Source organism: Nilaparvata lugens, chromosome X (assembly GCF_014356525.2).
Source record: "Nilaparvata lugens isolate BPH chromosome X, ASM1435652v1, whole genome shotgun sequence".
In the NCBI taxonomy this organism is placed as follows: Eukaryota; Metazoa; Arthropoda; class Insecta; order Hemiptera; family Delphacidae; genus Nilaparvata; species Nilaparvata lugens.
The window spans coordinates 14,065,766-14,092,766 of record NC_052518.1 but is presented as its reverse complement, the minus strand read 5'-3'; the positions used below and the strand labels follow the sequence as shown (position 1 = coordinate 14,092,766).

At 33.4% G+C, this 27,001-nt stretch overlaps 1 protein-coding gene across 2 annotated transcripts in view; it reads right to left on the bottom strand.

Annotated features, from left to right (window-relative positions):
- The window catches only part of LOC111044901 (cAMP-regulated phosphoprotein 21), a 182,091-nt gene that overhangs the window by 138,686 nt on the left and 16,404 nt on the right, over nt 1–27,001 (bottom strand). Inside the window, exons 3-4 of one of the 2 annotated variants that reach the window (XM_039442475.1) lie at nt 13,709–13,791; nt 7,691–7,822 (exon numbers count right to left, since the gene is read on the bottom strand). The gene's annotated coding sequence lies outside the window, so the exon portion shown is untranslated. The remainder of the gene's footprint in view (nt 1–7,690; nt 7,823–13,708; nt 13,792–27,001) is intronic. The other variant, XM_039442476.1, reaches the window with a different exon arrangement.

The window sequence follows — 27,001 nt, the reverse complement described above, 5'->3', positions numbered from 1 at the left end:
ACGTGGACCTCACTATAGCATTGTAATATCAAACAGATATAGAAAGGAGATATAGTGAGGTCCACGTTATAATGCAAGCATTTGATTAGCAATGATATTGGTATCCTCGTCTATCATTCAACAGAGCGAATAGCGCAATCTCTTTCTCACTTTGCTCTGTTGCCATATTGTCTTTTGACAATGTAGAATTATTAATTAATTAACAAAATATTTCATCCCATTCAATATATAATGTCTTGCTTAATAAACAATAATCGATTAATTTAAACGAGAATGAAACGTTAATATTACATCAATAAACCTGTATCAGCTACCGTCTATAGAAGGTAGTCTGTCATTGACAAGACAGAGGATCGGCAACTTTGTTCTCCTATCTTTCTCCACTATTATTGAAGTGGACCTCACTATAGAAGAAGCAAATAAATAGGGAGAAATAAAAGTAAGAGAGTGAGAAAAGAGTACGTGAAACAAAGAAAAGATGAGGTTGAAAGGAAGAAGGTAGAGCGAGGGGATGAAATCTTTGTTTGCAAATGAAAATTGTTTTTCGATTAGGAGGAAGAAGGAGGGAAAATAAAGTAAACAGGAAAATTGAACAAATAGGGAACTGAAAGGATTTAATAGAGTGAGAGATGTAAAAAGGGTGTAACTGTTATAAAGAGCGTGAAGGTAGAGCTTCATGGAATTGAAGAATGTAATAACTTGGAGAGTAAAATGGGAGAGAGAGAAATGAGCGAATCAAAAATAACGAGAGAGGAGTTGAGTTTGAGTACTCCTCTACCTCCTCTTCCTTTTGCACCTTCTATTCTTTTACTATAGTGAGGTTCATGTTATAATGGCAGTAGAGAATGTGGAGAAAGATAGGAGAACAACGTTGCCGATCCTCTGTCTTGTCAATGCCTTCTATAAACGGTAGCTGATACAGGTTTATTGATGTAATATTAACTGTTCATTCTTGTTTAAAATAATCGATTATTGTTTATTAAGCAAGAAATTATATATTGAATGAGATGAAATATTTTGTTAATTAATTAATAATTCTACATTGTCAAAAGACAATATGGCAACAATAATTTTCATAATAATTAAGATGAAATATTTTGTTAATTGATTATTAAAAGACGATTGTTAAAAGATCTGGCAATAGAGCAAAGCGAGAAAGAGGTAGTGCTATCCGCTTTGTTGAATAATATACAAGGATAGCAATACCATTGCTAATCAAACACTGCCATTATAACGTGGACCTCACCATAGAAAAGAAGTCTAGATAGGAGAGATTTCATGTGAAAGTATTTTTATTGAATAAATTGAATTGTATAAACGTGTATCCAGTCATTGATCAACAGTTTCTCAATGATGTTATCATTGAATGAAAGTGAAAAATTGATTTATAGATTTGAAACTGTTACCTTGTGGCTTGTGCAAGAAGTTTTTGTTTTTTGAAATGTCAATTAATCTTGATTCTCATTTATTTATTGTAGGACAATGCCTAGATGACTACACTGCAACTACTACTGTTCAGCATTACTGTCCATAATCAACATCTTACCAGCCACTTAGCATGTGAGTGATCATGTAATTCATTCAATATTATAGTTTAATTAATATTTTCCATTGTCGAACTTCTCCCGAATAATGTGTCATATTAAATTTGGTGCCCGAATTCTAAGCGCCCTAGGCATTTTCAGGAAGGAAACACTGTTTATAATCCTTTTCCTCCTCATATTCATCTACATCTACCCATTATTCCTCTTCTTCTTCATTATTCTCTTTCTATTAATTTCTACTCTACCTATTCTTCACAAACCTTCTTCCCCTGAATCTATAATCGATCCTTATATAGCATTTTCTCCCCTTTCCAGCTCCCCCCCCCCGCGCAATTCTCTCTTACTTATATTATTTCAGGCGCTACTCTGCTTCCCAAATCAACCTTCAAGCATTAATATCCACAAGTATGCCTTCCTCAATTTTATGACGTAACTAAAGATATCATGCAGTAATAAATAACTTTTGTATTTATTTCACAAATTATACTCTCTCTCTCTCTCTCTTTAGGGTTGTGTCGCAGAGAGGACCTGGAGTCCTAATTCCACCCTTAATAAAGGCAATTAATCAATCAATCTCTGTCTCTCTTGTAATATAAATAAATATTGTAGCATGCATGAATAAAAATAACTCTAATCTAATCTAATCTCTCTTTCACACACACACTCTCTCTCTCTCCCGCACTCTCTGTATTTTCTCTCTTCTCGGTCTCTCAACGCCAATTTATATATTTCACTACTTTCTACTCCAGATGAACTAATCAAACTCCAATATTTAATCATAATAAAATAGTAATTTTCCAAAATGAATTTATAGTACTCTTCATTTTAATATCATATGAAGTATACAGATTGTGCTGTAATATATCATATTCTAAAATTATAGGATTTGTAATTAAACAATCAAGTGTGTGTTTGAATTTATATGATTCTATTATTGTAGACTAATCGAATAAAAGATGCTGTGATTATAATGCGAATGAAACAATAATATAGGTTACTGTATTTCATTGGTCAGACCCTTATTAAATCAAATAATGTTCAATACCATTCCAAGCATTCTAGTATCTCTAGAGGTGCGTACAGATTTAAGCGCCGCAAAAACGAGCAATTCACTTTCAATCAGCTGATGCCAAGCTTTTTATATCTGTATCTTACAGTTTCTGTACAAGTACAGATATAATCAGCTGATGAAAAGTGAATTTTTCGTGTTCGCGGTGCGTAAATCTGTACGCCCCTTATGCGTACAGATTTAGCTTCATCCAATGAAGCATCAAAACTCATAGAGTTTCAAACATCCAATGAAACTCATAGCGTGAACCAAAGCGATGAGCAGACTCAGTGATGCGTATTAGTAAGCGAAAAAGTGAAATTGAAAAAAATATATAATATTGCAACTAAGTATTGGAGGCTCCTCTTGGCTGTGAGAGGAGAATTCGAATAATAAATAGAATAACAGAGTTGGTATTTGATTTTAGTGACTAGTCCCAACCAAACAGTAAGTAATCATTCATCCATGTACAGAGGCATGTTGAAGGCTTAACGATTTGTGCATGTGCAGCCCACGTTGAAACAGCATAGCAGACGTATTAGAACTGATTACTAATGTGCATTGTGGCGTGATTTCAAATCTCCGAAAGAGAAAATTTACCACAGACGGCGGCAAAGAGGATTACTATTGTCAGTTCTAGGTACCGTAACAAAATATTATCACTTCTGATAACGATTTGGTAGGTTTTATTCCATACAGATCACCGACTATGACCTGTAAGGTAGAGAGAGAATCAGAGAGATAAGGTAGAAAGGGAGAGAAGGGTTGAGAAGGGTTTGATTCCCGACCCAGACAAATATTTCTGCGTGGAGGCGTTCACCTCGCATGTTCTGACCGGTCAAGAGCACTCATCATCAAGCATTGATTTTCGTTTAACACCAGACAATTCCACAACCGTCGACAGTAATTTTGAAATTTTATTCAAAGTTAATATGTTGTTCATTGGACGTGAGTAACAGATTATAATGGGTCGTTTTTTCAACTATGTCAGATTCATGACTTAATAGTTTTTCCACTGCTTCATTAATTTTTCTAATGGAATAGCTTGCATAAATTTTAAGGTGATCTACATATAATGCATGCATATGCATTAAGTGAGAAGAAGGTGGTATAGAACAGACCTTGAGGGATCACCATGTATAACATTGTGTAGGGTGAGAAGGATTAAGAATGAGTGAGAGAGGTGAGAAGAAGGAAAACTGTAAAAGAGAAACCCAGTGAGAGTTGGTTTTGTGAAACAAGGGAATGGAGGGAGAGCGAGAGAGAGAATGAATGAGTTGGGGGAGGATGCGATGACCCTAAAGATCTGCAGACACAGAGAACTTCACAAATAAAATCTGTAGAACCTCATTGGTGTTGTACAGCACTTGACTAAGATTCACCACAGCATTTTTATTTTTAAATGTGGAATGAAAACATACTCATTGTTCGATGCAGAAAAACAGTTATAAAGCGTCCTCGTAGACGAGACTCAATACTAGAGCAATCGTATTACTAAAATAACATGGTTTAGTGCAAACGTTTTGCTTCTAATAAACCAGCATATTCCAGCTTCATAAATAAACCCATGATTCTCTCATGGCTTTGGCTAGTGAACACCACTAGCGTTCCATGGCTAACAATAATAATTATAGATCCTGTCTTAATGTCTAAAAATGTTTACGAAATAGCTTGTACTCCCTATAGTCTGATAGGCTAGCCTACTCGTATAACGAGGACTGGTGCATTTTAAAATGAACAACAATTTGAAAATAACTAACATCCATTAAAAAACAATTAAATGCTTTGTTGCCTGTAAAACCATAAGCTAACGTGAAGCTAAAACTTCTATTATTATATTCGTATTGCAGTTGATATTACAGAATAAATGAGCTGATCTTTTTCAACAAGACTGAAATTAAGGTACCTAAATTGCGTGAGTCTTGAGGCCTTATGAGTGGGTAAAACAAGATCGGTCAAGTTTTTTCAACTTAAACCATTACAGCTGAAGAACACTAGATGTCATAACCACATGCTTTTGAGACAGCAAGAGACTAGTTACGGTTGTTTCGTGTTTAACTGATTTAGAAATGCCTACAAAACAATACTACACTATTCAACTGCAGAATCTCCTACACTGTTTTTGTAGCAACAAGACATCTACTCAAACGTGAACGTGGTGTTAGGAGGTTCCTTTTTCTTCTGTAGAAGGTTTGTCATTGATTGAAACTTTTGAGACGTACTAACAAAATTAACAGTCAAATAAAACTGGATTCAATCTCAATTTATTGAACATCACAATATTACATTGCATGATCGACAATAATCACAACACTAATGGGAATGAAGATATACTTGACGCTTGGACATATGCAGTAAGGAATCATTTCCGATAAAAAGTAAATATTAAACATTAATAAATTGAACTAATGGATAGTAGAGTAGGAACAAAACCAATATTCAAATATTACAAATTAGATAGTAAATGTTATCAAGCATCTAGAACAATTCTATTACAATTGAATTCTTCACATCCTCTCTTTGTAAACAAACACTAATCATTGAAATAGTTGAGAGAAAAAAAGAGATCCTTGAATTCTCAAAATATTCATACTAGAAATCTAGAATTTGATTAAATTAGATGAAAAATAGAAATGGAATGTAACACGATTAAGCATATCTTGTTCGAGGGTGTATATAATAGGTTCGAGGTTTATAGGTTCATCTAATTAATATGTGAGATTGAGAATCCAAGAAAAATTCAAGGAATAATCCAAGTTTCGACGGAGCTGTTGAATTTTTGCAAGAATTTGAAGATAGGAGGAGAACGTCTGAAGCATATGGGCCGTTGTAGAGCAGGCACCTTCTCATTCTCCACACGCACACTTGCAGACGGCTACAAATAAAAATCGAACTCATAGAAATCATGAAACGACGATAGATTGGTTCACCAACAGTATAACACATCAATTTTTTGTTGATTCGTTATTTCAATCAGTCCTATTTATTTTACTATTCGTGTTTCAGTAAGTCGCACAATCTCTAGATATTGTACTGTACAAATAGGCTCCTCTTATGATCAATAATGGCGTCTTAGAATGCACTATATACCAACATGTAACAAACTTGTAAGGAATATTATTCTACACACCAAGCATACTATCATATAGAAAGTATACTAAAATACTGTAATCAAGTCCAATAATTGGGCTTTTCATGAATCAGGTGGGGGAAGTCAATAAACTGCAATAAATTCTTATTCGACAGGACTGTGTAAATAAGATATTTAAATTTAATTGATAAATTCAATTATGAGAAATTCATAACAAATATATCAATATAAAAATAATAATCTATCAATATATTTTATAAAATTGAAATAATGTTACTTTATAATAAATTCCCGATAATATTTTTATAATACATCAATATTTTCTAAGAACTTGAAGTTCTTAAAGCTACTAAATTTGACAACGAAAGATCAAATAACCCAACCGATCACTCAGCCGAAAAATGAGAGTGACGTTCAAATCTTATAAGTTCTCAAAAATACAATGCTAATGATTGTTAATTGGTATATTTATGGTGAGTTCATATTCGATTGTGATTGGTTAGGTCAATTGATATTCGCAGTTCGTGAGGGAATCAAAAATTGATGAATGGAAATCACACTATGAAAGCCTTTCCAAACCCTGTGGATGGAGCAACCCCATCCCCTATTATCCGACATTCCTCCCTATTCTTCATGTTTCTCCCATTCCACCATCCTTTCGTTCCCTCCCTTCTTCAATATATTATTCATTGAGCCATCAAGGAGCTCCTACGTGATCGCTTCAAACAAATATCTAATAATGCAGAATATGTGAATATGAAATCTAATTTACATGAATGTGATACAAACCGTATTAACTGCAAATATAAAGCCGTAAAATAGAGTTTTCAATTCACTGAAATATGGAAAATAGATTAGCACAACATTTAGACAATAGAGATGACAATTTCAAAGAATTCATTTCAAGTTATAAAATATGGGCATGCTAGTTTATAGAAACAAGACAAACTATGTTATTTTTAGTTCTAATTATTATAAATTATATAATGGTCTATGTAGTACATTCTATACATATAAGTGAGTAGCAATCACAGTCTAGCAGTATTCATCTTTCAACATTGATTACAATAAATATACCAATATTGAATTTCCATCCACATTGACAATGCTCAAATTATCGATCGAAACTGTTACGACATTATTGAGTATTCCAATCCATCATATTAAAATAGGTAATATTTCACAAAATAAACTATTACAGGATTAATAGTACTTTGAAAAGCCAATACATTCATAGGAATGTAAGTATTATCAGTGTGATCTGGTTTCTCCTAAGGATTACGTTTCTGTTTTAAAAACCAAAGTTCACTTCTTCGGAGATTGCATTCTAATCTACGTTTATGCAACCGGCGTTCGTGTTGAAGCAGAATGTATTTTTGGCAAATTATCAAATTCCAAACACCTAAATCACAATTAATCTCATAAGAAAACAGTTTGAATATAAGTGAAGAGTAACACATTAAATGAAAATATTGTGTCGTTAAAGTTTTAACATTATGTTATTTTGAAAGTAATGAAATTCCACTAATACATTCTAATACAATCAATTTTAATACTTTTCCGTATCAAGTATCAACTCCCCACAACATAATAGTAAGGAGAATCGTCTATTTAAAATATGGATGACTTCTTCATGTCTAGCAACATGTAGCCCATAATAGAGAAAACTCAATTGAGATGGAAGATTGCATTCTAATCTAGGCTTACGCAATCGACCGATATTGTCAGGAGAAAATGTTTCAAAGTTATAAAATTCTAAATTTTACTCTAATAATTGATAATTCAATATTATATTATTAAATTATAAAATTCTAAATTTTACTCTAATAATTGATAATTCAATATTATATTATTAAATAATAAATATTTCATTTCAAATACAGAAGAGACAGGAAACAAAGTAATACATTAGAACAGCAAATAGCATCACAGTGAATGGGAATATAATGACTAGTAATGTATAGCAAATGTTAGTACAGTGTTATTATTTATATGATTCATGCTTACCCTGGATTTGTGGCCAAGCCCTATGCTGTTGTTATTGGTGATAGACTGAGTTGGATCAGGTGGCTTCGCTTCGTTATTTTTCTCCTTTGCTGGAGCAACAGTCTCAATTTCTTCCTCCTCATCCACTTCGGTCTAGAATTTGAAATTGAACTAATCAATATGAATTCCATGCAATTATTACTTAGGTTAGTGAGTCTTGCTCAAACTGTTTCTCCGCATAATCAGGAGATTTTGGAACATGAAAGAGGAATTTTCAAGTCTCATTCAATATTTACGAAAATCGAAGGATAACGAGTTATGGAATGTACGATTCATTGATGTTTCTAGTTAAAATGTTTATAGTTAAAAAAGATCGTAAGGGAGTAGTAGATTTCGCAAACTAACCCTGAAACACTAGAAGACTTAATCATACGAGATTTGGAAGGGCATCCTATTCAAGTTTTATTGCAACTCAATAAGAAAAATCTTATGAGGTTACAATTGAAAAAACTGATTCTTTAGGAAGAAACAACCATAAACGCCAGATGCCAGATGCGAAATGGCAGATTAAAATTGATTGGAAGAGACCGGTGTTTGAAAGGAATCAATCGCTCCATCACTCAAATATCGCATTGAAAAGAGATAAAAGTTGACGAAAATAGTTTCAAATGAATACAAATATAGATTTTTTCGGGAAGAAATAGTTATATGAAAGTTGAAAAATGCTCCAGTATTGATTTTTGGGAAATACAACGGTGTTTCAACGTTGACAATAGCTCAATCACTCAAAGATCGCGTTGAAAAGTGGTAGAAATGTTAAAAAAGCTTTAAATTTATACATATTTGACGAATTCAGAAAGAAAAAGTAGTATGAAAGTAGAAAACTGCACAAGTATTCAAATATTGATCTATTTGAGGGAGAGAAAGATACCTGATATTATCTAATTGCTCATAAGATCGCGTTAAAAAGTGATAAAAGTGATAATTTAAGAGTCTTAAATTAGTAAGAAAATCAATCTTTTCAGAAAGTAAAAGACGTACAAAGGTAGAGAATTCATAAATGTTTATTTTAAGGGAAGAAACCGATTTCTGAGGTTATAAAGTTGTCAATCGTTCAATGGCTCAATTTTATGCATAAAAGTGGTAAAAGTAGTGAGGAAAAGTCAGAAAATGATAAAAAATCTTAATAGTTACCAAGGTAGGAAGCTCGAAACCTATTCCATACCACCACAATCGCCGGTGTTTGAAATTGGAGGTAGGACGCATCTTCGCGCCTGTTAAAAACTGGACTGGCATCTAATGGCTAACACGATCCTGCCTACGCTGGTCACTCTCACTATCTCTACTGCGCATGATCTTAGAAAAATCGGATAACAAAATGAATAATATTCTCATATTTTTGTAATTATCGTCGAATTGAATTTTCCGAATTTACACTTGAAATTATTGATCAGTCTCGAGTATCGTCTGTGACGTAGAGTTCAAGCGCCTTTATTTTCCTTGTCTGAATAATTGCAAAGGGTGCTCGGAATACAAATAATAGAGGGCTTATATTTGAACAGGCGATTCAATTTTATTTTCTGAGCGTGTATTCTTATTCAATCGAGAGGAGAATAGATCAAATGGTGATGAAGATAACTAGGATTCCCGATTGGAATGTATGAAGATTATGAGAATGAACTGATTCTGCTTTTTAATAACAAATGAACCCTACATTTCTTTTCTAGATTGAATTGAATTCATTATGAATCGCTTTTAATCCCAAATTTAAATGATTGAATTATGGATCGAAAAGCTAGAGAAAATTTAAGAAACTATGTAACAAAACAAAGCTATCAAGAATACATAAATTATGATAAATTTTCTAGATAGAATAACCATTAACTATTAACATTATAATACTTGATTTTCGAAGGGATGGAATGTTAAACAAATTATTAATTTCATTGCGTTTATTAGAATCTGAAAATATAAAATTAATGGCACTTGGAATTATTAGTAGGTTTTAATTATTGTCAATTATTTCCAAGTATTTGTCCAATTACAAGTCCAAAACTAACAGCTTTTTTAAAAATGACAACTACGAAACGTTTTTCACTTCACAGTAAAAGCTAATTCTAAGTTTGTTCTCCAACATCAAGTTCTCAAATATCAAGTGATAAATGAATATCATTCGCGTCTTATTCACATGTTTTAGTTATTTTCATTTCATAACACTAAAATTCCCTGATACGTCTCCCGAAAAATTCAACTAGGAATACTTAAAAACGTGATTTATTGATGATTTAGACATGAAATGATTTCAAGTTTTTGTAAAATCAAGTTACTTCTATTCAAAACTGACTAGAAATAAGAAAGCAGCTCATGTCTCACAAACAGATTGATTGATAGGGATAGCGGAAATAGGTTCATTCACTCATACATTTAAAAATATTCCCAGTACTTCTCAATACTTCTCCAGTACTCTTGGAGATGTCGTAAACATAAAATAGAAGCTAAAATAGCAGTTTCAAACTTCACTAGCACAAACTTTCGAAAACTACTTATAGTATTTATGCTATTAAATCGAAGCTTTTCAGTTACAGTAAAGCCTCTCAACCCCTACTATTCCGAAGGCATTAAACTGGACTAATTTAGACATACTATATCGAGAGCTAGAGGGATATCATAGTTTGGGTTACTACAGGATCACAAAGTTCACGTTGTTGGAATGATAAACCTTCTTTCAAAGTATTCTTTAATACCATGTTTGACATAAGAAGACATTGAATCCACATTTCAACAGCTATGTCTCGCAAATTGGATGCGTGACGAACGCTCGGTACTCCCATTGAACGGGTGACCATTTAAGACCGGCTCCATCAATTTCTCAGCTTTGAGCTTCAAAATCACTACCAGGTGGTTGGAGAACTGGCTGAAACTATAGGTCTATTTGTCTCAAACCATCCTACATTCCATTATCCAAGTAAAAGCCTTAAGAGTATGTGGCCATAGCCACGGAATAAAGAAGTATCTATCATCTTACATTGTAATGTTTTTTACTTTATGGCATAACCCTCAACTCTCAGTTAGATACGTGACGAACGTTCGGTACTCCCGTTGGTCGGGTGACACCTTGAGGATAGCTCCACTAATTACAAAATAATAGCTTCATAATTCCTCCCAAGTAGTTGAAATCCACCTAAAACGTTGGGTCTGTTTTATCTGTAACCATTAGACCATTGCTAATCTCACTAATCTATTATCAGATATCCTTTTTCAAAAATAGATTATTCTCATAATCATTCACCTAGTCGCCCTATGGGTATTATCCTCAGACAAAAAAATTGTCCAATATTCACTATTTCATCATGCAGCTACATAATAATCATCATATTCATTATAACCAACATAATTATCATCATCATCATCAACGTCGTCATTGTAGTCATCATCATCACTTTTCATCTACCTCTCAATGTTTACCTTCAATTCAAGGGAAAACTGGATAACTGATTCAGATATTCATACGCACAGCACCAAGTTTAGGATACTGATAAGGGTTAAGCAACATAGGACTAATTTTTACGGAAAAAGCATTATTCAAGTAAACGAATTTTCAACTCTCTGCCCAATACTGTAAAAGATGCTCCTCCCCTGAACGTTTTCAAGAATAGGTTAAAACCATGGCTCATTGAAAATTGCTTCTATAGTTACCAGACACTACATAAGAGTATTGTTATTCAGCTGATTGATTGTTTCATGTATTTTATTAGCGTGTGTTATATAGGACATTTGATTGTGGTTTTTTAATATAAGATTGGAATGTAAATGTATTAGTATTCACTATTAGTGTTTGCTTTATTGTATGTATTGCATAGTTTGATTGTATTTATTTTAATCATTCAGAATTGCTGGATTGTATTTTTAGATTGTAGATTGTCAATGCAGCGGACTGTGCCACCCGTGAAATTGATATGAAGAATAAATATAAAAAAAAAATTTCATCTCACTTCCAATTATTCAAATAATACAAAAAGTAGTGAATGAGCTATCAACTACTATGAAGGCTTCTCTAACTGCAAGACAATTTCATATTATTTATTTGTATCCTAATATCTTATCTGTTTTCTATTTGGTATAGTCCATAATGTAATACAGAGTGCGGTAGGATTGAGCGGTTTAAGGAGCTACAAAAAAGTGACTCAGGGTAGTTGGAAATTTTTTTTCATTTTCTAAATGTGTGAATCTACACATTTCATACTGATTGGGCTTTGAGAATAATGTCCTGAAGATGGCTGCAGGCAATTTCAGTAGTTTTCAACAGTTCTTGCAAAAATGTCACGGGGTATGGTATTATCAATATTCCGTTGTTTTGCAGTCTTTCATGGATAATTCGATGAGTTTCTTCAGCCCAGAAGCGGGAAATTTGCTTATTCACTTATATATTGCCTATTGAGATGAAAATGTGCCTTGTCACTACTAAAGAAAGCTGCATTTGGAGGTACCTGAGCAACCCATTTTGCTCACACAAATTTTGTCGTTGCCGTTTTATGCTGGGCGAATATTTTAAGCAAGCACTATTTTCAAAGGATAAATCTTCAAACCGAAATGCAGAATCCTTCTCAATCTTCAGTCTGAAATCCCCAGTGCAATAGAATGACGATGAGCAATGATCCAAATATCGTTGGACTGATGCTGTTCTCATCCTCTGCATATTTTCTGGCGTTCTATGGTATCTTGTGAGTCTGGTTTTAGTGAAATACTTGTTCGTCATATGAAACTGCACCAAGGGAGCAACGCTCCCGCAGTATATGACACGTCAAAGTGTAATCTAATTAATCTAATATATCACTAATATCCTTTATCTTTCAATAAAAAAGATACCAGTTAACTCTAACTGGCTAACCTTGGTATAGGGAAAAAACTCCTAGATCTTGTAAAGGACACAGTTGGTTTGCCCAACTAACATACTTGGGACACACAATAAGCTTCGGTTGACGTGTTAGGTTCTTTAAACCTTTGAATCCTTCAATCCGTCCCTTCAAAGCATAAAATAGCATAACAACTGGCCAACTCAGGACCGAATTGTGTTAGCATTAGGAACGGCGATGTTGTATAGAATTTAAATGTTGAACTGTCGTCAAAAAGCTCGTTGTGCAGCGATCACAGATTAATATTATTTTCGTAATAACCGTGACCGGCAAAACCAGGACGAACACCGGTCCAAATCATGTTGCCTACTTAAATGTGGTTAAATAATGGATAAAATTGACCACTCGCAAAATTACAGTTGATGTGACAATCGAAGCAAACTGCACTCGAGAGTGCCGGAGTCAGCTCTGGTTGTCCATCGTATTAGCCAGGGAAGGGCTAAAAACAGTAAAGTTTTCAGAGTGTGAGAAGCGACAGCGCTAGAAGAGAGTTCGATTCTGCCGCACCTTGTATTAATAACTTAGAACACGTGCAGAGTAACTCGTCATTTATTAAAGCATCCATTCATTCATAACTTATACCAATCCTTGAAAACATTAATTGTCTCACTGACAACTCAATCAGCAGTCATCATAGCACAGGTAGTCTAGTATAAAATGAGCGCTGCTACCCAGAGATTGTCCGATGGTGTGATTAGCATGCCTCACCTGTAATAAGGAGGTGTTAGGTTCTGATAATCGCTCGGACGGACATTTTAGTATCGTAGTCTTTATCGATTTTCCTTCCATTTATTCTCCTAGTTTTCATAATATTTCCAGTTGCAGAAGCCTTCAGGGTAAAGCATACTACTTGTAATTCATTATCATGAATAATTATTATTCTCTAGTTCATACTGTTTGTGAAATTCAGAGGATGATGGGCTGTATTGCATATAAAATGTAGTCGAATCTAATCAGAAATCAAGATATTGAAATCTAAATTAATAAAAATATCCAATTATCCTTTCTATTCTTGTTTTATTGAACCTGGAGATAACTAGGTTCGTAATCTTAAGAGACATATTAAAAGTTTTTAAAAAAGATCAAAAACGTTTTAAACAAAAATATTTAAAATTTGAACACCTACCTGCTTGGAAAGAGTCCGCTGAGGATGCGCGGACCTTTCCATTGCTGGTGAGCTAGGTCCGTTTTGAACGACTATGCTGGGAACTGGAACAAAAGAAAGAAACCATTCAGTCTTTGCTGCTAAAAACAATAACTGATGAATAAATAACGCCACATCGATTGTGAATCGATGATAAAATTATTCATGATAATGTAACAACACATTCAACATGATACAGTTTTCTGTGGCACTCAAAAAGCATTTCAAATCAATTTGATTTAATAATATTATTATTATGCGAAACTAATGATAGTCACTAATAATAAACTAATAATATTAATAAACGTTATACAGGATTTTAAAATAAACTTTCGTTGTTAGCATTAAACTGGTTGTTATTCAAGTGATCTTTCATCTTCTCTTAAGCGTGTTTCGCAGTTATTCACGTTACATTAAATGTACATTTCTTTCAAATACAGAATATCCGTCATTACGAACCGCAGTATGTTATCTGCAATTTTGTATAATATCGTATCCGCAATTTGTGTATTCATTGAACATTCTCAGCCAATCAGGTGCAAGGATTTTCACCAATCTAGGCCTGATATGGGTTACTATAAATTCGTGGATTTTCTAAATATTTTTAATTTTGAGACATTGTAAGATTGAGTATGTAAGATATTAATATTATCGTTAGTCTTATAGTTTTTTCATTATACATAAAATAATTATGAATATTTTATCATCTTTCTAGAAAATAAGAAGTTTTATTCAATTTAATGAAATGTTATATATACTTAGATGTTAACTCTTCAAGAATCTGAGATATTTAGCTTATCCCTTCCAAATATTTCCTATACTATTATTTTAAATAGTTCATGTAAGAACATGCATTAATGTAGTTGATGATAGCTTGTTGGAAAAATATGTATTGTTATCACACTCAAGTTTACAATAGAATTATATTGATATAAAATAGTGTTCATTACACAGAGTATTATTATTGGTATAACAGGTATTGGTTTATACGAAAACTGAGCTATTCACGAGCTAATAACCCTTAAATAACTAATAATAAGCTAATCCTGATGCAAATATCGCGAATATTTATGCACCGTAAGATAAAATCACGAGTAGAAAATGCTGTCCCTTAGAACACAAATTATAAAGAGTGAGGAACGTGAATAAGTAGTGAGAGTTAGCCCTGGCGAATTGACATGCGACTGACTCATCAAGACAACCCCTCCTGCTCTGACCTTTCGCCGTATTCTCACGGACTATAGAAAGGCGTTAGCGCTAGGTCATGACTAATACGAACTCGAAAACATTTCAAAGGTATGTAATTTTCATCGAGATAGAATATTCACAGTGTAAATCTGAAAAGCGTTCTTATTCGAATGTTGAAGCCGATGAAAGATCACAGGGTGAAGAGGGTGCGGGAAGGAAAGAAGTGAGGAATTCTCTGAGAATTACTTCATTCTTCTTTGAGAAGGGAATGAATCAACTGCTCTTCGCATTCAAATGAAATACACCTCTCTTATCTTTTTATTTGAAACTCTCCAAGGAGAAAAGTTGATTATTTGATGATTCTTTTTACATTGTGAGTGGGAAAGTTGATTCCCGAATTAAATTTTGAACGAATTGCACATAAACCTTTCATTCTCTGTTTTTCTTTTTCAAGATAAGTTTTCATAAATATATAATGAAAGACAATTGGCCTTCAAAGGTTGAAATGTTACGAAATTTGTTAAAATAATTATTGTTAGTATAAATAGAAATAAAAATAAAATTCTCATTACCCTTTTTTTGAATTATTTTATCACAACATGTTTCAACATTGATGCCATTTTCAAGTGATATGAAGTAAATAAATAAATACTGCTGGAAGATTCTTATTTTTGATCATATGTTAGTGTATTCATATGATTTTATGAACTAGGAATTTCATTTTAATTTATTGTTAGTAATTGGGATAGAATAATTCTCATTGAAATTTCAAAATTTATGATCATTTATAAAATATTTTATATTTTTGTAAATGTAATTTGGGGATATTCATAAATATATTATAATATTATATAAATAATATGATAATTCATAAAATAATTTATGGAATCAACTGCACCACTGCAGAATAGCTTCGACTTACGCAGCAAAAGGAACTGAGCATATTTTTATTACGCATCAAAAAGGTTAACACACAAAACGACTGATAATTAATATTTTAATTTATAATTATTAAAATGTAAAATTTTCAAATGGTTGCTACACCACATCATGTAAATCATGTTTGTGAATGGGTAAATTGAATTCACTCTCGCTCTCTTACCATCGAATAAGGAATAGGGAAAAAATTGTTCTTTACTCAATTCCCATTGGCCGACGTCATGTCAACAAAATCGTAGCTCTCTCATTGGTTAGCTTGTGATTGGATGAATTTATTCTCTTTCACTCAACTTTCATAGGCTACTGCCTTGTCAACAGAATCGCTGCTTTCTCATTGGCTGCTGCCTTGTCAACAAAATCGCTGCTTTCTCATTGGATAGCTTGTGATTGGGTTTATTTATTCTCATTTACTTAACTCTGATTGAGTGTCGTCATCACAACAACATCGTTGTTCTCTCATTGGTTAGCTTATGTTTTAATAATCTATGCTTATGAAATTTTCTCTTACTCAACGCCATTGGCTGTCGTCGAGGCATCAAAATCACTGCTCTATAATATTATTGGTTGAATATCACAAATTACAAGCGGTTTGTACCTAAACAAAGGTTAACGGCTTTATCTGTGCAGGCTTTTTTGTACATAGAAAAAAACACTGCTCTATCATTGGTTGAAAATCACAAATTATACGCGGGTTGTAACAAAACAAAGGCCATATCTATCTGTACAGGCATCTTTCGTATTTCTTAAAAAATAATATTAATTAGGCGACATCTCTTGGCTGTTTGTCAAAAATTTTTATATTGAATAGAAAACTTGAAGTAATTTATACTAATCAATCAATTAGAATACCGTATCGAGATACAGTACCAGTTTAGGTTGTTATCAATAACATCAATACCTGGTACATTGACACTAAAATAGATAGTAGAAAAATATATAGGATTCAGCAATGTATTTGATAGGTAGATGAATAAAATGATCTATCAAAGTGAACTTGTCACATTGGTCCGAATAAGTCATCTTACCAGCAGTTCATCCAAATGTCAAGGTGATAGTTGCTCATTCACCAAAAATGATAACAAAACACAACGAATATTCTCGTAAAAAGTAACAGATGAGAGTTTGGAATTGAGCGCTCAATAAAGTACTGGGTGAGGAAGCGACAAATTGCAATAAAACAAGCGCCGCTCAAAGCTGTGAGTGTTAGTGTTCAGAATGGTGATAATTATTCAAAAGAATATTGATTTCTGAATGTGTTATTAAATTTTGAACTGCATATGAATGTCTATCGTACTTGAACGAATGTTATCGAACATCGAATTGAGTAAATGATGATGCGTCTCTCTCCATAAAAAGAACGAATGACCTTTATCAATGAATGACCTATGTCTGCTGATCAAATGAACCTCTAAAATATGAACTTGAATGAAAATTAATAAGCATCAGTATCATTCTATGACTATTCATTTTATAATTTTGAATAGATATTCACATCTACATTGAATTATTACAATCAACAAATATTGATATCACATCTATTGAATAACAATAAATAAATAATTAAAATTGATTTTCAATTCTACTGATTTTTCTTTCCAAGTCTTAGTTGTTGATCAGAAACAGCTGTTAATATTGATAGGTTTTCCAAAGCCACTTTTTGTGAATTCATCAGAAATGAGAGAATATATGTATTTGAATCGAAATTTGAAGTTTAAACTATAAGTGCATTACTTATGTGTACGACCGAAGACAATTGGAAGATAAATTTCTAGAATTAAATTCTTTTTTCTCATTGATACGACCTACTCACATATTGGTCATATTTATTTGAAATAATCTTATGTGCTTTTTGAGAGTAGTTTTGCAATTTTTGAACGAAAATTCAAGTGGTGAGAGCGAGAGGAGAAATATCATTCGTGAAAACAAATAATTGAATTTGATTTGAATATAAATCTATGTATGATAAAGAAATAAAATATCGCGAGACAACGTGTTTCGAGTGAATCTGTATGTTGATGATGGTTGCACGGTACTATGCAATATTTACCTTTTTCCCTACTGGAAAAACTAGAGAGAGACGGGATAATCGCACTTGAGTGACGTTATGGCTAGTTTGATTTCGAAAAATCAATAAGCTACATTTGCAAGGCAGGTTCCGGGGAACAGCAGCTAAATAAAAGCTCGGGTGTAACCGAATCAAATAGGCAACCAATCCCAGCATCCAGGGTTCACTTTACCGATATGATTCGCGTCTGATTATCATTTTTTACACCTTTTAGAGGTTTTCTAGAGGAAATTATTAGAGTCTCTACAAACATAACAAGAAGTGACGATTTGCCTAATTTTGTCCCAAAAAGCTCTTAATTTTTAAAACTTAATCTGTTATGATCTATAATTCACATATTTCTATTTGACTTTTATCTCTCCAAAAATATATATTTCATGTGGGTTAAAGAAATGAGACAGGGCCGCCGAAAACAATGATGGACAGGTAGAAGTTCTAAAGACCCTTCAGTGGTCACCTATTGTTATTAAATTTCGACATTTTCGTGGTCTATTGTTAGGTTTACCACTCCAAGCAATATATTGGTGGACCAGTGTGGTTACTTGAAGGCACTTTCAGCTATAGACCAGTGGTGGCATACAGTGATTGGATAAACACACACATTACTATCGATGACAAGTATAAATTTAGTGAAACGTACGTGGTGTGTAAAGCCCACATCGATTTTTTGACGTACATTTGTTAGCCGTCCTTATAAATTCTATGAGATCGAATGGGACTTGACAAACATATCATACACATCATATATTTGCCAAGTTGTGTTCAATCTAATAGAATTCGAAAGTACGCCAAAAAATCGTACGTTCAATAAGTATTGAATTGTATGTAACTCAATTTAGTCTGTACATACAGCTTGTGAGCAAGTTGAGTTTCATCAAATGAACCATTGGGAATAATACAATAATTAAAAATACTTGATCACTGATTTACATCCAATAATTGCAGAGAATAAAAGTAACATGGGCCTATGTATAGTGCAAAGTAATAGATAAGTTGGTGCTACTAGCTACCAGCTAGAATTGCCTTCAAGAAAGCACACGGGGCCACTAATGAGAGCAATGAAGCGGAATCAGAGGACAATAAAGTATGCTAGTCGAGAGTTTGAGGATGCACCTTTTTGGAACAATAGCCTAGTGCACAGATAGCGCGGCCCCGTCTCCTTTCTTTTACCCTTTCATGTTTAGCCAGATAGCTCTAAAGCTTCTATAAAAATTGATGGAAAGCATAACTGGTGAAATAATACATCAAATTGAAGAGAATTGAATGGTAACCCAACGTTCACTACTTATTTTTCCGATGCAGTGTTGTTGAGTAATAAGCCCGGAAAGTGAAAAACGTTGGATGAAAAACTGTCTTAAAACTAAAGAAGATATCACAAAAATCTACAATACAAGACTAGTAGGGAATTTATCTAGCTTCATTTTTATTCAGTTAGTCATGTCGCTGAAAAGCATTGTTTCCAAGATACAAGCGTGTAAGCCAGAGATGAAAAAATGCAACTTTAAAACCACCCTTATCCCTTAAGCACAAGAGGACTTTTGATATTCTTATAGTCCAAACAAAGCTGCGAAGTCGAATATTGTGTTCCAAACATTCCCTCCAAATTTCCCTGTCAATTGATCTATTGTTGTTGAACTGAAGATTCAACACTCAACACTATAACTATTGCAACAATCGTAGGGAGATGCGTAAAATAATACATGAAATTTAAGAGAATATAATGCTCTATAAGCTCATAATTAGCAAGGATTTTTTCAATTAATCGTTAAAGGCCAAAAAGATGAACAAATTGGAGCCAGAAGGGGTTTTCTTCAAAATGTGACACCTTCGAGAGCTCATATCTAGAAAACTATGGAAAAATGCTACAGATGAAACTTGTAGAGTAATTTGTGAGCTTTAATTTTGTATTCGATAAAAATGTGCGAAAGACGCATATTGTTCCAGATATATTCAAAAAAACCAAAATATGATACTTTCAAACCACCCCCCACCCCCTCAGCACAGTGGGTAGGGGTGAGGACTTTTGATATGTTCACCCTCCAAGTAAGAACTGTGGGACTAAAAATTGTGTTCAAAACTTTTCCCTATGTACCTTTTTTAGAACATTCATTGCCTGGACTATAATTAGAGAAAAGATTAATTCACAAACGAGAGCAAGCACCATCTTCAAGCCGTGTGTTCAGAATTGCTGAGTCCTCCCGTCAGATAGTTTGTAGATATAGTTTTAATCTTACTATATTGACAGATAGTTTGTAGATATAGTTTTAATCTTACTATATTGACAGACTAACTGATACGAAGAGTTCGGCAACCAACTACTGGATTTGCTGCTTCAACAAAACAGTGAGCATCATGAACAGTGGTCCAGCCATGTTATCTAATGGTGTATAATATTCCGTAGTACTAGTAAGGAGTGGCCGTAGTTTTCATTCAAATAGGCACGGACAGATGAGTGCCAATGGGACTAAATAATGAACTAAAAAAAATTCAGAGCTTCCTCTAATCGATGACTGATAGTGCTTTGCTCTCCGTTTATTCTTTGCAGAGTTATCAATTTTCAAAGTTGTGGTACCGTATTCTTTTGAATCACGGTGTATTTTCCGGAATCCTGTCTCCTAATTACTATATTACTTGTCTTAAAGTACTATAGATACTTGCCAAAAAATCACTTCACTTATAGTGTCTACTTTATTCAAATGAATAATAACAATATAACAACTTTTAGTACCCTTTATTAAAACTAAATAGGGTACTTGTAGTACCCATTCTATACTTGTCAAATTATCTTACCGGCCCGGGCAAGATATTTATCTCGGGCCACTCCCGTGTTACCGTCGGCCCCGGCTGCCTAAAAAGCAGTCGAAAGGTCATGTCACAGGCCCTGAAATTGATCAGTTGCGACCTGAAAACTCTACCGGACCTGAGCCAGCCAGGTCACTCGATAGGCCTATTATTATTAATATATTATAATATTCCATAGATACATCTGGACTTATCAAGGCTACATCACGAATCTTCTGCAGCAATGCTTCTGTGTATTAAATCTGTTATTATATAGCATCACCTTGTATGTTGATGTTGATTTATTGTCAATTTAAAATAAACATTATTATTAACTTTAGGAGTGAATTTATTTATTATTATTATCATTAAAAAGCAAGCTTTGCGCTATACATGGTCAATTCAGTAGACAATTTATCTGAATCTCATATTCGATTAGCATGTACAATATTCGCACTGAAAATATAAACTTCTAGTATATTCAAGTAACTATGAATTTCATGGTTAGAATTCAATGATTTCAAAATTATCTGCTCGCAATATCTCTGTAATATTAGCGCATCTGTTTAATGATTGTTTAATCACAAACAGTACTTTTCCAGAAATTGCTAGAAAATTCAATAGATTAGTTGGTGGTGAAAGCGAGAAAGTTTCTCAGATATAATTGAGTTTTTCTCAAATCATCAAGAGTAGTCGGAATATCATATTTTGGTCATGAAAAAGGAATTTCACGTAGAATATATTGATGAACATAATCATAAATTGATGAAATAATAAATCTTGTATTATCCACACATGAATTTGGAGGATACATTCTTTCTGTTATTTTGATATAACATCTTTACTCATCAGAACACCCCATAATTCTGAGAGAAGTGATATTTCAACAAAAGAAAACATTTCAACCATTTTTTCAGTTTTATCAAAAAAATGACTTCCCTCCTTTTAATCTTTAAACCCTGAAACTTTTTCAGCACTACTGGAATATTGGGTATGATATTATACAAATGATTTTGTGGTCAAATTATAAATTTGAGAAAGTTGCTGTTTTACACAATTAGGCAACGCTGTAATTTCTTAGGATGAAGAGCCAAGTCTGCACTTATTTTATACAAACTATAGTTCTTAAACCGTTATGTAATGTACATGAGCATTTAAAGTTACGATTGCAGTCATATGCGATTTATAATATTACACGAAATTGATCAAGTGACCGATAGGCTCGATGCACACGTATGGTTCCAGTCACATGCGATGTATAATCGCACGAAATTAACTACATCAATTGACCGATATCATAATAAATTATATTGTATGAGCTGATCTATATTGTATCTCTCTATTATAGTAGAGAACATGGTTTGAATGTTACGTTGCGCATGGGGTGAATCAGCTGCGATTCTAGTAGAATTTTGTGCTTGAAGCCCACTTGGTTATGGCTCTGGCAATTATATCTAATTATCACTACATACAAAAACGTTTAAATTTGAAACGCGCCGCGCTCCTAGTGCATGGAGGTACACTTGATCACATGTATTTCATTCCAGGTTGAAAATTATTCGCGCCACTCCATCAATATTCTGCAGGCTCTACTTTATAATCAGAAGATAAAGTAGAATAAAACGAAATTCACAATTGGAAAAATCAACTTTTTTTCATTGCAATAAGTGTTAAGTTTTGCTCATGCAATAAAGCCTTTGCGATTTGTAATTGCATCTTACTTTTGCTAATTGTCCTTCAATTCTGCATAATCATTGGGTATAATTAGTTATAAATCGCATGTTAACCGCTGGTCGCATTGTGTGCATCGAACCTTAATCGGAGAGTGCAGAATGTAATGCATATTAAGCCTACATTCTATACTAATCTGTCATTTATACTCAACTTTTGTTATTGTATGATAAAGCAAATATATCAATAAAGGTAGTATTTTTTATTCCAATTCACAAATTTACCGTATTTCTAATAAAACCTACCAGTATTTATTTTATTAATCTTCCATTATTTATTTTTTATCTTACTGAGCTGAGTGTTTTGTTTTTCTTATTGATTCTGAATGTGAATATTGTGAGTTTGAATAAATAAAATTTGAATTTGAAAGTCATTACAGAACTACATTATCTTCATAGTTTCTTTAAATTTTGTAATACATCAATACTATAACTATTCTAATTTCTTCTTTGGTTGTGATGACTGGGTTCAATCAGTGGCGGATCTAGAATTTTATTTTGGGGGGGGGGCTGAACAGGGGAAAATTTTGTGAAAGGGCTTACATTTAATGAAGTTAATTGTTGAAGTTTTATGGAGTAAAAACGTGTGTTTCACAGTAAAAGTTTTCAGGATGTTTTGTTTATTTATTTAATAATGAAATACATTAAAGTTAATAAAAGACAGATTAAAAATATGAAAAGGATTTATTTTTAAGTACATCGTACATTTAATATTTCGAAATAGTTCTACTGCCTGGAGATGAATAAATAATGATGGGGACACAGTTGGAACTTTTGTTTGGAGACTTGAAGTGATGGTCTGAGAATTAATACTGTCATTCATCGCTAGTCGCTGTTTTTAACGTTGAATCTCCAGCATCAATCCTAAATCTTAACAAGGCTCTGAATTTGCCTTCATGTTCCCCTTTTTCTTGTAAGTCCAGAGTGCCATCATCACAATTGAAGACGTAGTAGTGGAATTAGGTCATTCTTGCCAATGAATATACTTTACCAGCTTCAAACTAATTATATTTGTATAAAATTTACATTCTTACAAAAAAAAAATTTAGGCCCCCCAAAAATTTGGGGGGGGGGGGGGGGGCTTGAGTCCGAAAGCCCCCCCCCCGTAGATCCGCCACTGGGTTCAATCTTCGCAATGTAGATCACATACAAGAGCACCATCTTCGACGCCGTGTGTTCAGTATTGCTGAGTCCTTCGGTCAGATAGTTTGCAGTTATAGTTTTAATCTTACCACCGCACTACTATCTGACAGGAGGGTTCGGCAACCAACAACTGGATTTGCTGCATCAACAACACAGTGAGCATCGGGAAGTCATGAACAGTGGTCGGCCATGATATGTCCACATACTATCTAATGGTGTATAATATTCCATTGAGGTATGATGGATATATCAAGGCTACAACACGAATCTTCTGCAGGAATGCTTCGGTGTAATAAACCTGTTATTTTATAGCAACACATTATATGTTTGTTTATTGTCAATTTTAAATAAAAAATTCTGAACTTTAAGAGTGGATTTATAAAGCAAGCGATGCTTTGCACTATACATGGTCAATTCAGTAGATAATTCATCTGAATCTTATATTCTATTAGCATGTACAATATTCGCACTTAAAATATGAACTTCTAGTATATTTCAGTATATAATATGTAGGGAATTAATGTAATATGTGTAAAGAAGTAAGTAGAAATCTCAAAATGTTGGTGAGTTATTCTCACATTAATTTCGAATCGTATTTTAAATATTAATATTAATTAATATATTTTTCAATAGTATTGTATGCATTTTCATTCAAGTTCGAATTTATATTCGTATAGTTTTCAGTGGTATATACTCTGTCCAAACAGGCATGACCTCTAAGGGATTAGGCCGACCCTCCTTCTACTCACACACAAAAGCGCAGTCTCCTTTTATGTGTGTGAGTAAAGGGACGGTCTGCCTACCTGTATACTACGTAGTATACATAGTATATCAATGGCGCATCATGTAGGCCAAGCGTGTGTGCCTGCGCGTGGGGGAGCGAGGGTCGGCTTAATCTTTCAGGGCTCATGGCAGTCTGGACAGACTATAGAATAGTATAGTATAGTATAGTATAGTATAGTATAGTATAGTATAGTATAGTATAGTATAGTATAGTATAGTATAGTATAGTATAGTATAGTATAGTATAGTATATATACATTGTATTGATTAATATAGTTGTTTGAGCATTGATTGAGTATTGAGTTGTTTGACAACTATTAATTAGTATAGTTGGTTAAGCAGTGTGCACTGGAGCCACGTGTTCCACAGAATTATAATCGGAAACGTTGATAATCATGGTGGCTTCCTGTGGAGAGGGGGGAACTGTTGATAAGGCTGGGGATGGGAATAGGGATAGGATCGGGATAGGGCTAAAACGGGTCAGTAGGGCACCCTACCACATAGTGGTGTCACTCGTTTCCTCTCACTCGCTCCCTGTTCCGCTCTCTCTCTAATCAATAGTCGTGCATCCACACGTCCCGCCTTTGGGCCCTTCAGCCCTCCAAAAAGAGTGACGCCAGATAACAGCCGAAAGGGCATTAAACTAACACGCTAACCTTTCAGAGCTCAGTCCTTGGACCTCCAAGGCCTTCCTAAGTTTGTTTTTAAATCGAATACGAGAAATCTTCACACCCCTTGCGACCCCCTAGCACCGCCGCGAGGGTGAGAAGCGCGTGCTAACACTCGACACAATCGCTCCAACCTGACAATCTGTGGGGTAGCTCACAGTACACCACTTTTCGCTCCACCTACACCTTTACACCTTACTGACAATCTCTTTAGTACAAGATCAAAATAATGTATAATGAATAATGTATCTACTCAAAAAAACATCTATCAGACTAGTAGCATACAAAACCTTAAAAAAGTGAGAATTATTCTATTCTATTTCTTAATGATTCTTTATTATTCTCAGTACAACTTCGAAAAAATATCTCATAGAGAAAATGACTGAATTTGTCTAACCCTACATGCCAAATAATTAATCTCCCTTTCATTCATTCATCTATTTTCCATATCTCATCTCCATGTTATACATAATTCATAATTATCATATCCAGTTTCAAGTTTCTCACTGAAACATCACTTTGAGTTATAATTTCCAACAGCTCTATTCCACCACATCCATGTCATGTGTTATTGAAAGAATATTATGTTATATTCTACAATTATTTGTTGAAACACCGCCGATTTACGTACTTACATCGCAATATCGTTATTCGAATTGCATTCAATCTTTATTCTCATTATAAATGTTCATACTTTGTGAAATTCTTTGGATAATGAGCAATACATTTAATATAAATTAGTGTATAGACTAGTATATATTGTAATATACATGAATAAAGAATTCTAATCTAATCTAAAATTTATTTACAATGATACCACAAGGTATTAGCGTTTTCCAATATTACAGTCTATAGATAGCTACAGCCCAACCTAACAGTCTGTGATTAGCTTAAAATGCAAGGCTCAAATAGATTTGAAAAGACTTGATAGTTTTACAACATTCATCTGTAGGTGATATTAATCTCCTTCCAGCTACAATTTACGATAATGTCATAAATATTGATTTGTCAAAAACTTATAGAAACAATATTGTAATATATATTATCTTCAGAGACGCGAGTGATCACGCGAGTGATTGGATTGTATCACAGTTAATGTTGGAATTTATTATTTACACACATTTATTATGCACTTTGATTTTTCCCACACCTATTACTGCAGCTTCAACTTTTTCCATTGCTTGTGAATGATATGCTTGTATTTTAAGATAGGTAAATTGAATAGAAAGTCTGTGCTCGGTAGTACAGTTAAATGGATGATCACTTGTTGACAAATAATTTATTTTCATTGACAATTATATGATGTAATGATGAATTCTTCGAGTTCAGATGACATCAAAAAAGATAGGTTCACCACTCAACTTATGATATACTCTGATCTCTTGATCTTGGATCCACTAACTCTCTGATCACAAACTCACTCACTTGCACTGGATCACGAATACATGAACATTAAACAGTAGAATGAACAAAATGTAGAATTATGAAAGATAAGAAATTACGAAACAAAATGAAAATTCCTAATGCAACTAGCACAATAATAAATCTAAACCAAATTTTGTCCCAAAAATTTTGGAAACTAACATTTTTAAATGATCATTTGACAACCTACACTAGAAATTTCATATCGTTTGAATTGAAAAAGTACCATGCTTAACTAAATGAAATGCTACCTATTAAAGACTACTAGATTGTGAAATATCCAAAATAGTGCATATACAGAGACTATTAATTTCGTAGCCCTTAAATCAGCTTCAAAAGTAATTTTAATCGGAAAAGTATGTTTAAAAATTGAAACTATTGTGAATCACATTTATATACTGTAGAAATACATGTTCACTGTCGTAGTCGTAACTAAATTTTTTTAATTTCTTTATTCATATGGCTTTTATCGGCAGAGAAATCCTTTTGGATGTTCTGCCTTACCGTATTACTCGAGATATTATATTATTATCTCATACAATTCACATTATCCAAC